The 14,701-nt window shown below is 41.1% G+C and overlaps 1 pseudogene; it reads right to left on the bottom strand.

Annotated features, from left to right (window-relative positions):
• Window positions 1–5,622: 5,622 nt before the first annotated feature.
• LOC112612076 lies at window positions 5,623–5,793 on the bottom strand (annotated as a pseudogene).
• Between the last annotated feature and the right edge of the window lie 8,908 nt (window positions 5,794–14,701).

Genomic DNA, 14,701 nt, shown 5'->3' with positions numbered 1-14,701 from the left:
GGCGAGTATTTCCCACTCCTTCCCATAACAGCACTTGATTTCTTTCTGACAGAAAAGACAGGATGGGGACGGCCAGCCCAAATGACTGATGAGGAATTTGACCTCCTGTGGTAGAAAATCAGTACTGAGGACCTTGAAGAAGTTCTTTCCCAGTCGCCTTGGGCAGTATCGGTGACCTGACATATAAAACTTAGACACTAAACAAGATGATAGGCCGGGTGCGGTGGCTCAAGCCTGTAATCCCAGCACTCTGGGAGGCCGAGACGGGTGGATCACGAGGTCAGGAGATAGAGACCATCCTGGCTAACACGATAAAACCCCGTCTCTACTAAAAAATACAAAAAAACTAGCTGGGTGAGGTGGCGGGCGCCTGTAGTCCCAGCTACTCGGGAGGCTGAGGCAGGAGAATGGCGTGAACCCGGGAGGCGGAGCTTGCAGTGAGCTGAGATCCGGCCACTGTACTCCAGTCTGGGCGACAGAGCAAGACTCCGTCTCAAAAAAAAAAAAAAAACAAACAAACAAAAAACAAGATGATAGACACGGAGCAGGACAATAAACATAAAACAAACAATAGACCTTAGGGTATATAAACAATTATGGCAGTTTTTATCAGACAGACAAGGGGGGGTCCCGTGATGGGATCAGTCAGATGCTCCCCTGGCCGCTCCCCCTGAGGGGACTCAGGCTCCTCTTAGCACTGGCAGGCTGGTATAAACCCCCGGCTCGGATCGAGCTATGCCTGATGCTGCCTTAAGCCTCATGAGGTCACCACGGAACCGCAGGCGAGGGCCCACTCCAACTCCATAGCTTTCGCCATGGAGCTACAAACTGGAAGTCCAAGCACAAGCCCTTGACTTCATCATCCACTCACCATTCACACTGAGTCTATAACAGCTTTTTTCTTATTCTGAAACAGAGGTCTCCAGGAAACTGGAACGTGAGAGGGAGGAGAGATAAGGAGAGAGAGAGACAGAGAGAGAGAGAGACAGAGACAGAGACAGACAGACTAGTCTTTAATCGAGAGACCGGCCTGCCAGAAACCAGGACTCAGTCCTCCAGCGTCCTGGAATATGGACTGAGTCAAGGGAGGGTCCCCATCAGGGCCACTTCCCTCCCAGGGAGACACAGAGGTGCCTCATAGAAAACCAGGACTCTGTCCTTCAGCGTCCTGGAATGCCGGCAGAGTCAAAGAGGGAGGGTCCCCGTCAGAGCCACTTCCCTCCTAGAGAAACAGAGTCAGATCTGACTTACCTTCCCGGGACCAGAGAACTCAGGAGTTGAAGTTTTACGGGCACACACCGGTGGTCGATCCCTTCCCCTCTGGAAGACAGGGTCTTATGGGGCCTTGGAACGTCTTCGGGGCACCTCCCCTATAAGTCTGCTGTGTGTCCGGGGGAGCCTGGAACGAGTCCGGCTCTCACATGGTGGCGAACATCTCGCTGGGGCCTCCAAACGTTGTTAACCAAGTGAGTTATAGAGAACCGCCACATTTTGAAACAAATTAAAGAGTCTTTTATTAGCTGGGGACTGAGAGGCAACTAACGCCTAAAATTCTCTCGGCCCTGAGGAAGGGGCTAGTTTTGTTTTTATACCATGGTCTAAATAGGGGAGGGGGATTTTAGCTGAAGCAATTTTTACAGAAGCAGAACTGGCAATAAGTTAAAAAATTAATTGGTTACAAATGCAGTTATGAAAAAAACAATTCCAGGTGCAGGGGCTTAAACTGTCGCAAAGAGATAAATGTAGGGGTTTTGGGTGCCACCCACCGAGTGCGTCCCCAGGAGCTGCTGGTGCAGCTCGCCTCAATATCTTATCAGCAGGTGCGTTGCTGGACGTGCTTTGAGTCAGTTTTACACTAGCTACGCCTGGAGGGAGGTGAAAGGGGTTACAAGTGAAGAAACTAAAATGGAGTCTGTTCGCTCTCTCTCTGCTAGGAGACAGCCACTTAGGTTAAAACAAGGTAAGGTATCACATGACTACTGAAGATATCTCATATAACTCAAATTATGTGCTCTTTGTTATTTTGTTCCTGGCATAATTCACTTAACATAATGTCGTAAAGGTTTATAGTGTGTGTGTGTGTATGTGTGTGTGTGTGTTGCCAGGCTAGTTATAAACTCCTAGGTTCAAAACATTTTTTTGCCTCACCCTCCCGAACTATTTGAATTACAGGAGTGAGCCACCACACTGGCCCCAAAAGTTTGTCTTTATTGTAGCATGTGACATAATTTCCTTTTATAAGGTATAATTATATTTCATTGCATGTATATTGCCATTTTAAAAATCCATTTATATGGCTGGGTGTGGGGGCTTGAGCCTGTAATCCCAGCACTTTGGAAGGCAGAGGTGGGCAGATCACCTGAGGTCAGGAGTTCCAGACCAGCCTGGCCAACATGGTGAAATCCTGTCACTACTAAAAATACAAAAATTATCCGGGTGTGGTGGCACATGCTTGTAATTCCAGCTACTCTGGAGGCTGAGACAGGAGAATCACTTGAATCCCGGGGACGGAGGTTGCAGTGAGCCGAGATGGCGCCACTGCACTTCAACTTGGATGACAGAGTGAGACCCTGTCTCAATTAAAAACAAAAAAATCCATTTATACATCAAAAATCATTTAAGTAGCTTCCAAGTTTTGGTTTCATGAATAATAAGATTATCAACATGAGTATGCAAATGTTACTTCCAGCTTCTGCTTTGCATACATAGACATTTTTTGTATAACATGCCAAAAAACGGTGTCCAAGCTTTTTGTTTTTTTCTTTTGAGACAGAGTCTTGCTCTGTCGCCCAGACTGGAGTGCAGTGGCACGATCTTGGCTCACTGCAACTTCTGCCTCCTGGGTTCAAGTGATTCTCCTGCCTCAGCCTCCCGAGTAGCCGGGATTACAGGTACGTGCCACCACGACCAACTAATGTTGTATTTTTAGTAGAGATGGGGTTTTCATCATGTTGGTCAGGCTGGTCTCGAACTCGTGATCTCCAGTGATCTGCCCACCTCGGCCTCCCAAAGTGCTAGGATTAGAGGCGTGAGCTACTGGGCCCAGCCCCAAGTTTTTTTTTTTTTTTTTTTTTTAATTTAAACATTAAGTTATCTGGTGCCATTTGTTGGAGAGTCAGTCCTTTTCACATTGTTTGGTCGTGGTAATGGCCATGCAACTAAAAGCTGGAGCTTCTGCTCTTTTCATTTCTGCAACATCCTGCCTGTGAGTACCCTCAGATCCACCTCCTGCTACCTGACCCAGGCAGCTGCCAGCCCTGACCGCCTCCCTGCCCGAAGCATCCTGCGCCTGGTGGTCCTGTCAGCTCTCTTTCTGTAGCTGGCTTCCTCTTCTGACTCCTTCAGCTTTCTTTCTCCTGGTTCTCATGGTTAAGCACCTGGCTTCTTAGAGACGCAAGAGCAGAGCAGTTTCTTGGGTCCTGCACAGGTGAAGCGACCAGGACAAAACCTGTCAGTAAGTAATATTTTGTAATATATTAGTTGATTTTTTAAATATTAAGTCAACGGCCGGGCACAGTGGCTCACGCCTGTAATCCCAGCACTTTGGGAGGCTGAGGCGGGTGGATCACCAGGTCAGGAGATCGAGACCATCCTGGCTAACACGGTGAAACACCGTCTCTACTAAAAATACAAAAAATTAGCCGGGCATGGTGGCGAGCGCCTGTAATCCCAGCCACTGGGAGGCTGAGGCAGGAGAATGGCGTGAACCCGGGAGGTGGAGCTTGCAGTGAGCCCAGATCGTACCACTGCACTCCTGCCTGGGCAACAGGGCAAGACTCCGTCTCAAAAAAAAAAAAAGTATTAAGTCAACACTAAATTTGTGAACAAATATTACCTGGTCATGGTATGTACTCATTTTCATATGTTGCTGGATTTAATTTGCTAGTGTTTCTGAAAATTTCTGCATCTTCATTTATATGGGACGTTGTTCCATAGTCTTCATTATTTCTGATTCTTTTGTCTGGTTTTGGGATCATGGTAATCCCGGCTAATAGATGAATTGGGAAATGTTACCTCTTCTATTGCTGACAGTTTTTGGGGGAAATTGGTATCAGCTTTTCATTAAGTGTTGGTAAAATTTAAAATTTAAGCAACTTGACACTGAGCTTTTTATGTAAAAACATTTTAAGTAACCTTTTTACTTTAGCTGTTATATGGCTATTTATATACTCCATTTTATTATAGATATAATAAAAAGTGTGTGTATATATAAATGTACACCTCTTAATAGAATCTATTTCTTCAGCGTACTTCTGTAATCTGAGTATCACATTTTCTAATTTCATAGTATATTATTAAAATTCATATTCTAGTTACTTGACATGAAATAATCTGTAATAAAAATATAAAATAAGACTTTAGCACTATTAAAAAATAACTCAAATGTTTCTCCATTGTTAGCATGAGAATATAACTATAGTTGTGTTACTTAATTCTCATGTTTGCTGTGTGAAACAAATGAGTTACTGAATACAAAGAAAAAAAGCAAAACTGCTCTTTGACTTTGGAATTAATAAATCAGTCAAACGAATCCTCTGTATTTTTATCAATATTTAGGCATGACAGAAAAATGAATTTTAATAAGAAACACAAAATATTATATTTCAAAAACGGTATGAACAAAAGAGAATCTGACAGTCACAGTGATTATCATGTAGGATATGCAGTATAAGACATTATCTAAGCCATTGAACATTTATAGGCTTAACACCTAAGAATTTACAGTGACTATATCAAAGATTCATTGAATAAAAAATAATTACTCCTTTTAAAAGATTATTTTTTTAATCAAAATATAATCATTGCATCTATTCGTTGGCTACAATGTCTCTCTTTTTTTTTTGTTTGATTGAATTTCTCTCTGTCACCCAGGCTGGAGTGCAGTGGTATGATCTCGGCTCACTACAAGCTCTGCCTCCCAAGTTCACACCATTGTCCTGCCTCAGCCTCCCAAGTAGCTGGTACTACAGGCGCCCGCCACCAAGCCAGGCTAATTTTTTTTTTTTTTTTTTTTGTATTTTTAGTAGAGACGGGTTTCACTGTGTTAGTCAGGATGGTCTTGATCTCCTGACCTCATGATCTGCCCACCTTGGCCTCCCAAAGTGCTGGGATTACAGGCATGAGCCACCATGCCCAGCCAAGAATAAAAAAGAGCAAGTGAAATTGAAGATGAGGCCAGGCACGGTGGCTCACACCTGTAATTCCAGCACTTTGGGAGGCTGAGGCAGATGGATCACCTGAAGTCAGAAGTTCGGCTAAACATGGTGAAACCCCATTTCTACTAAAAATACAAAAATGTTAGCCAGGCGTGGTGGCAGTCACCTGTAATCCATGTACTCGGGAGACTGAGGCGATAGAATCACTTGAACTCGGGAGGCGGAGGAGGTTGCAATGACCGGAGATCATGCCAGTGCACTCCAGCCTGGGGACAAGAGCGAGACTTCGTCTCAGAAAAAAAAGAAGAAGAAGAAAAAAAAGAAATCAAAGATGAATAAGTTAAAAGTTGAAGGTTGTAGATCTTATCATCTTTTTTTTCTTTTCAAAAGTTTATTTTATGTACAAAGAACTATCGTGGTTTTTCATTGAGTAGATGCTTTGGATAATCCTTTAAAGGAAGATCATTTAGTCCAACTTAATGAAACCGATATCCTTCACGTACTGACGGAAACACTGGTGGCACATATGGAGGCCATATTTCCGGATCAGACCATGCCAGTTTGAACAGATGTGACAAGAGTGAGAACTGTGGCCTAATTTTCATGGGTGGCTCCAGTACAGCTGCTGGTGACCCATCTTGCTCTCAGGAGTTCAGCGAGGTAAAGAAAAGGATCATATAATCTTACATAAAAAGCCATAAACCATGTGGTAAACCTGTCTAGGCTGGTTGTGGTGGCTCACGCCTGTAATCCCAGCACTTTGGGAGGCCATGGCGGGTGGATCACCTGAGGTCAGGATTTCAAGACCAGCCTGGCCAACATGGAGAAACTCTGTCTCTACTAAAAATACAAAAATTGACTGGGCATGGTGGTGCATGCCTGTAATCCCAGCTACTCGAAAGGCTGAGGCAGGAGAATAGCTTGAACCCAGGAGGTAGAGGCTGCTGTGAGCTGAAATTGAACCATTGCACTCAAGCCTGGGCAACAAGAGAGAAACTCCATCTCAAAAACAACAACAAAACTGTCCAAACTAATAAATAAACTCAGTAAATTAGCAAAAGATTAAATTAACAAACAAGTATAAGTTATGGTTCCATACACTGAAAACAAACTGACAAAGTAGAGGAAGAAAATTATTTTATTTACAATAGCATTAAAATGATAAATTTTCAAAAATGAATTTAACTAATGAGATAAACAATCTTTACCATAAAATATATAAAAAATAAATTATACAAGAAACAAATTTCAAAATATTTTATGCCAACAGATTGAAATAATAAATATTAAAGTGCCATGTTATCCAAAGTGATCTATAGATTCGATAAACTCCCTGTCAAAACTCCAGTGACATTTTCTTCATGATAATGGAAAATACAATTCTAAAATGTATATGAAACTACAATAAACTTTGAACAGACAAAGCAATCTTGAGGGAAAAAAACAGAGGAACATCATACTTTATAATTTCAGACTATATTTAAAGACTATAGTAATATAAACAGGATGGCATGTGTAGAAACATATATAAGAAAACCCTAATAGAACAGAAAGCACTACTCTCACACATTTCAGACATGACACAAGAAGATAATTTAAAAATAGTTTAACATAGAGTTTCTCAAAAATATGCAGATATTTGTGTGTCCCCAGAAGGAAAGGAAAATCAGCTAGATTGTGCTGTCTGTTACAGATCATAAAGAAGACTTTGGCTCTCACTGTGAACTTGAAGGAAAATCACTGAAGGGGAAGTAGAATCTTGACATAATTTAAACGTATAAGACAGAAGATACCCTTATTTGAGAGAAAACAAAAATAAACAAACAAACAAAAAAAAAAAACAAATGAAAAACAAACCCCTCAGGCTTCCCAGAAACTATTTCCTTTGCAACACAGCTTCCCAAGTAACAGTTTAAGACCTGGCTTTCTTCTTGAACTTTGGACGTCTCATCTGTGTCATCTGTTGTATTCACTCTCACCTACCTGGGAGTTCATCCACCATCTCATGCCTTTTCATATTCCAGGGCTCTTTTCCTTTCTGCAGACAGGTGATCAAGTCTGGCTTAGAGACAGCAATACCTGTTTAATTAAAAGTAAATAACATGTATCTTGCTCATATTCTCCAATTACCAACCTAGTAATGTGCCCAGTAAAAAGGATGCAATAGAATATTTTAATAATTAATCCCAAAATACTGATTTTTAACAGAAATTTGTAAATATTTTGAAAATATTTTATAGGTCTTTAATTTTACTAGCTTGTAATACTGAATCTAAAATTGGTGTTGGCAATTAGATTTTAATTTGTAAGCAACAATATTTTATGCCACTTGATTTCTGGAATTACCACTACTTTAGAGAGAAGAGTACAGATCAGCTCAGGAATGTGGAAAGTTCAGGTCAAGAACTTTTCTAAACTAATTTGGAAAAAATAGCTTGCATAGAATAATTTGGAAAAAAATAACAAGAATATCAAAGTCCATTTATCATAGAAAAAATTGGAAAACTTTTAGAAGAAAAAATCTTTAGAATATTTACATTTAACAGAGTTTAATTGAGCAAAAAATGATTTTCAAATCAGGTGTCCTCTAAATTCAGAGTAGGCTTAGTGACACTCCAGCACAGACATGTGGTACAAAAAGACTTAGGGACAGAAAAACCAAAATGACATACAGAACATGGAAGTAAGGTACAGAAACACCCAGATTAATTACACCTTGAGACTCACTTTATTTGAATATGGTTTGAATAGTTGAAATCCTCATATTGGCAAAAACACAGTGGTTGGTACTGTCATGTGAGTCCGTGGGAAGAGAGTCCACCAACAGGCTTTGTGTTAGCAACAAGGCTGTTTATTTCACTTGTGTGCAAGTGGGCTGTCTGAAAACAGAGTCAACAAAGGGAGATAGGGGTGGGGCAGTTTTATAGGATTTGGGTAGGTAGTGGAAAATTACAGTTAAAGGTTGTTATCCCTTGCAGGTGGGGGCGGGGTCACAAGGTACAGGGTTGGGATATCATGAGACTCATTCTCCAGGAGAGGAATGTCACAAGGTTGATTGATTAGTTGGGGTGGAGCAGGAACAAATCACAACGGTGGAATGTCATCTTTTATGGTTCTTCAGTTGCTCCAGGCCACCTAGATATATACATGTAGGTCACAGAGGTTATGATAGCTTAGCTTGGACTCAGGGGCCTGACAGTCCTGTCTTCTTATATTAATAAGAAAAACAGAACAAAATAGTGGTGAAGGGTTGCGGCAGTGAAAATTTTGGGGATTGGTATGGAGAGATAATTGGTGATGTTTCTCATGGTTACTTCGAGTGGGATTAGGGGCAGCCTGGGAACCTAGAGTGGGAGAGATTAAACTGAAGAAAGATTTTTGGGGTAAGAGGTGACATTTTGGGGTTGTTAGAAGGAGCAATTGTCATATAGAATGATCAAGGATGGCCTGGATGTCATTTTGTATGAATTGAGAAACTAAATGGAGGACACAAGGTATGAATAAGAGAAGGAGAAAAACAGGTATTAAAGGACTAAGAATTGAAAGGACCCAGAACATCCAATTAGAGAGTGCCCAAGGGGGTTCAGCATAATTATTTGCTTGGTTGGCGAGTTTTGGGGCTATATCCTTGAGTTTTTTTATGTTGTTATATGCCAGGCCAGATTAATTTAGGTAAAAATAACACTCTTCATTTAAAAATATACAAAGTCCCCTTTTTTAACAGTGAGTAAGTCAAGGCCTTGGCAGTTTGGGAGGAAACAGAAATGCTAAGCCAGCAATTGTTTGTTAAAGAAGGATTAGAGAGGTCTCGGAGAGAGTGAGAGAGATTGATGGTGTGGTGGAGATAGCTGGAGAGAGGTAGAGGGTGGCATAAGAAAGGGAACAAGAATAAGAGTGAGTATAAAAGTAAACAATAGGACTTTATCAGGGTTAAAGTATTGGAGGGTGCCCTGTTAGCAAAGATTATCCACTCCAAGAGGGAGTCAGATATCACGTGGAGAGAGTACCACGTGATATCTGCTATGATGGTTTGGAGGAAAAGTGTAAACCGGCAGTGTAAACAGGGGCAGGGCATTTAAGACTAGTTGAGAATGGTGAATAGGAGTATGACTAGACAGAAGATAGTAGGGAAGACAAGGTTTTGGGGTGCAGTCCAAGTTGGGGAGGGGACTGTGTAAACCCCATTGTAAACAGCTAAGGTAAGGAAGAAGAAACCTAATAAAAATGAAAGCATGTATTAGGTTTATAAGGGTTATCCTTTAGGATTGCGGGTGAGTTTAAGGGAAGTAGGGGTGAGTACTTGCAACTTCCAGGAGGAAGAGGAGAGATCAGGCTGTTTGTCTGATGGAATGGTGAACCTAATGGGCGAGGGTCCTTCAGATGGATGGCAGTTGGGGTACTATTGATGATTAAGTAGGGTCTGGTCCATTGAGGTTGTAGAGTTTGAGGGGTCAGATTCTTAACAAGAACTGATCATCCAGCTAGGGTGTCTTCACGTGGCTGCATATCTGGAGTAGGCAAGAGAAGACTAGCAGCCTGGCAAATTTCCTGTCTAGCCTGCTGGAGGACTGGAAGATAGTAGCCTAGAGGGCTGGTGTCTGGGATGCGGTTGGGGCTGAGCAAGAAAGTGCGTCCATATAAGAGTTCAAATGGACTGTACTTTTAGCATCTCAAGGACAGGATCTAATTCTGAGAAGGGCAAGAGGTAAAAGTACTGTCCAGTCCTTTTTAAGTTGGTGGCGGAGCTTGGTGAGGTGTGTCTTTAAAAGCCCATTAGTCCTTTCTTCCTTTCCTGAGGATTGAGGATGGTAAGAGGTATGAAGGTTCCACTGAATACCAAGAGCCTGAGAAACTGCTTGGGTGATTTGACTAATAAAGGCTGGTCCCTTATCAGACTGTTTAGAGGTGAGAAGGCCAAACCGAGGAATTATGTCTGGACAGAAGGGTAGAAAGGACCGCAGTGGCCTTCTCAGACCCTGTGGGAAAAGCCTTTACCCATCCAGTGAAAGTATCTACCCAGACCAAGAGGTATTTTAGTTTCCTGACTTGGGACACATGAGTAAAGTTAATTTGCCAGTCCTGGGCAGGGGCAAATCCCTGAGCTTGATGTGTAGGGAAGGGAGGGGGTCTGAAAAATCCCTGAGGAGTAGTAGAATAGCAGATGGAACACTGAGAAGTGATTTCCTTGAAGATAGATTTCCTCAATGGAAAGGAAATGAGAGGATCTAAGAGATGTGCTTGTAACCTACATGGAAGAGGTTATGAAATGGTGACAGAAGGCCAGGCGCAGTGGTTCATGTCTACAATCGCAGCACTTTGGGAGGCTGAGGTGGGTGGATCACAAGGTCAGGAGATTGAGACCCTCCTGGCTAACACGGTGAAACCCCATCTCTACTAAAAATACAAAAAAGTAGTCAGGCGCAGTGGTGGGCACTTGTAGTCCCAGCTACTCTGGAGGCTAAGACAGGAGAATGGAATGAACCTGGGAGGTGGAGCTTGCAGTAAGTTGAGATGTCACCACTGCACTCCAGCTTGGGTGACAGAGCAAGACTCCATCTCAAAAGAAAAGAAAAGAAAAGAAAAGAAAAGAAAAGAAAAGAAAAGAAAAGAAAAGAAATGATGACAGAATAGAATGGACTTGTGAGGTTAGAAGGAGATATTTTCCTTGGTCCAAGAACCATTTGCCTTGAGAGAGGAGGGATTGATAGGTGGAAACTTCAGTGGGAGAGTAAGTAGGAGTGACTGATGAGAAGGAGAAAAGCTGGCCATGAGGGACAGAACTGGGAATATTGGCTGCTTCTTTAGATGTCTTATCAGCATAATTGTTGCATCTTTGAGAAAGATGCTTTCTTTGAGACCCAGAACACAATAATGGGTTGTGGAGGGAGGGATTGAGGATAGGAGAATATATGGGTTTGGTACCACGAGGTGGATAGGCTAGACAATTTAGTTGATAAGGCCAAGATTCTGGACAGGCTTTAGTCCCTTCAAAGTCTGTTGAGGGATGGGATACTGGCGTTGAGCAGGATAAGGGTGTTTAGCCTTTAATGGGATAGTAATGGGTGTGTGATTTGTTGCCAGGGAGGGGTTACAGGTGTCCTATACTTGTGGGTTAAGGTGGGGGGTTTACTGTATTCAGGAGACCCATGTCACGCAGAGACACACAGGTTCAAAATAAAGGGATGGAGGAAGATCTACCAAGCAAATGGAAAACAAAAAAAAAGCAGGGGTTGCAATCCTAGTCTCTGATAAAACAGACTTTAAACCATCAAAGATCAAAAGAGACAAAGAAGGCCATTACATAATGGTAAAGGGATCAATTCAACAGGAAGAGCTAACTATCCTAAATATATATGCACCCAATACAGGAGCACCCAGATTCATAAAGCAAGTCCTTAGAGACTTACAAAGAGACTCAGACTCCCATGCAATAATAATGGGAGACTTTAACACCCCACTGTCAACATTAGACAGATGAATGAGACAGAAAGTTAACAAGGATATCCAGGAATTGAACTCAACTCTGCACCAAGCGGACCTAATAGACATCTACAGAACTCTCCACCCCAAATCAACAGAATATACATTCTTCTCAGCACCACATCACACTTATTCCAAAATTGACCACATAAACCACATAACTGGAAGTAAAGCACTCCTCAGCAAATGTACAAGAACAGAAATTATAACAAACTGTCTCTCAGACCACAGTGCAATCAAACTAGAACTCAGGACTAAGAAACTCAATCAAAACCGCTCAACTACATGGAAACTGAATAATCTGCTTCTGAATGACTACTGGGTACATAACGAAATGAAGGCAGAAATAAACGTGTTCTTTGAAACCAATGAGAACAAAGACACAACACACCAGAATCTCTGGGACACATTTAAAGCAGTGTATAGAGGGAAATTTATAGCACTAAACGCCCACAAGAGAAAGCAGGAAAGATCTAAAATTGACACCCTAGCATCACAATTAAAAGAACTAGAGAAGCAAGAGTAAACACATTCAAAAGCTAGCAGATGGCAAGAAATAACTAAGATCAGAGCAGAACTGAGGGAGATAGAGACACAAAAAACCCTCCAAAAAATCAATGAATCCAGGAGCTGGTTTTTTGAAAAGATCAACAAAATTGATAGACCACTAGCAAGACTAATAAAGAAGACAAGAGAGAAGAATCAAATAGACGCAATAAAAAATGATAAAGGGGATATCATCACCGACCCCACAGAAATACAAACTACCATCAGAGAATACTATAAACACCTCTATGCAAATAAACTAGAAAACCTAGAAGAAAAGGATAATTTCCTGGACACTTACACTCTCCCAAGACTAAACCAGGAATAAGTTGAATCCCTGAATAGACCAATAGTGGGCTCTGAAATTGAGGCAATGATTAATTGCCTACCAACCAAAAAAAGTCCAGGGCCAGACGGATTCACAGCCAAATTCTACCAGAGGTACAAGGAGGAGCTGGTACCATTCCTTCTGAAACTATTCCAATCAGTAGAAAAAGAGGGAATCTTCCCTAACTCATTTTACAAGGCCAACATCATCCTGATACCAAAGCCTGGCAGAGATACAACAAAAAAGGAGAATTTTAGAACAATATCCCTAATGAACATCAATGCAGAAATCCTCAATAAAATACTGGCAAACTGAATCCAGCAGCATATCAAAAAACTTATCCACCATGATCAAGTGGGCTTCATCCCTGGGATGCAAGGCTGGTTCAACATACACAAATCAATAAATGTAATCCAGCATATAACAGAACCAAAGACAAAAACCACATGATTATCTCAATAGATGCAGAAAAGGACTTCGACAAAATTCAACAGCCCTTCATGATAAAAACTCTCAATAAATTCGGTATTGATGGAACGTATCTCAAAATAATAAGAGTTATTTATGACAAACCCACAGCCAGTATCATACTGAATGGGCAAAAACTGGAAGCATTCCCTTTGAAAACTGGCACAAGACAGGGATGCCCTCTCTCACCACTCCTATTCAACATAGTGTTGGAAGTTCTGGCTAAGGAAATCAGGCAAGAGAAAGACATAAATGGTATTCAGTTAGGAAAAGAAGACGTCAAATTGTCCCTGTTTGCAGATGACACGATTGTATATTTAGAAAACCCCATTGTCTCAGCCCAGAATCTCCTTAAACTGATAAGCAACTTCAGCAAAGTCTCAGGATACAAAATCAATGTGCAAAAATCACAAGCATTCTTATACACCAGTAACAGACAAACAGAGAGCCAAATCATGAATGAACTCCCATTCAGAATAGCTTCAAAGAGAATAAAATACCTAGGAATCCAACTTACAAAGGAAGTAAAGGACCTCTTCAAGGAGAACTACAAGCCACCGCTCAGTGAAATAAAAGAGGACACAAACAAATGGAAGAACATACCATGCTCATGGATAGGAAGAATCAATATTGTGAAAATGGCCATACTGCCCAAGGTAATTTATAGATTCCATGCCATCCCCATTAAGCTACCAATGACTTTCTTCACAGAATTGGAAAAAACTGCTTTAAAGTTCATATGGAAACAGAAAAGACCCCAAATTGCCAAGACAATCCTAAGCCAAAAGAACAAAGCTGGAGGCATCACACTACCTGACTTCAAACTATACTACAAGGCTACAGTAACCAAAACAGCATGGTACTGGTACCAAAACAGAAATATAGACCAACGGAACAGAACAGAGCCCTCAGAAATAATACCACACATCTACAGCCATCTGATCTTTGACAAACCTGACAAAAACAAGAAATGGGGAAAGATTCCCTATTTAATAAATGGTGCTGGGAAAATTGGCTAGCCGTAAGTAGAAAACTGAAACTGGATCTTTTCCTTACTCCTTTTATGAAAATTAATTCAAGATGGATTGAAGGCTTAAATGTTAAACCTAAAACCATAAAAACCCTGGAAGAAAACCTAGGTAATATCATTAATGCCACTCTCAGTTTTCCTTATTTTGAGGTTTTTTTTTTTTGTATCATGTCATTCATAAGTTATGGTGTCCTTATGGTCGTATATGTCTTTGAGTTTTTTTCATTCATGTTAAACAGAGACCATTTGACATTCTACAGATGAATGCATTCAAACATTTTTAACTTTTGAGAGAATAGAGTTCGGTGAGAAACTACTAGTTTTACTATAAAGAGGATAACACCAAGAGTTTGAAGTATGCTTTTTAACCAAGATCCCCATGAACAAACCAACTAAAACTAAATAGATCAAATAATTAGTTAGATAAATGTTCTACTTGTTTCAACAAAGCAGCCTGTTTATTAATCCTCTGCAATTTAATCTATGTAGTACCTGATGTATTCCTCCATGTGCAACTACAAGTATTAGTAACTGCCATAGCGTTTACAGTAAAATCTGCTATAGAGCCCATTATGAAAAATACATTTCTAATCATTGCCTCATTTGTTCTACTCCATGTGGGGTAGAGGGGGGGCCCCTAACACATAATGCCCATTCAGAAGTCGAATGGCCTCTTGGCAATGTTCTTTAACC

This window comes from Theropithecus gelada, chromosome 19, assembly GCF_003255815.1.
Source record: "Theropithecus gelada isolate Dixy chromosome 19, Tgel_1.0, whole genome shotgun sequence".
Taxonomy (NCBI): Eukaryota; Metazoa; Chordata; class Mammalia; order Primates; family Cercopithecidae; genus Theropithecus; species Theropithecus gelada.
The sequence above is the reverse complement of the archived record's forward strand: the minus strand, read 5'-3'. Positions and strand labels throughout refer to the sequence as shown.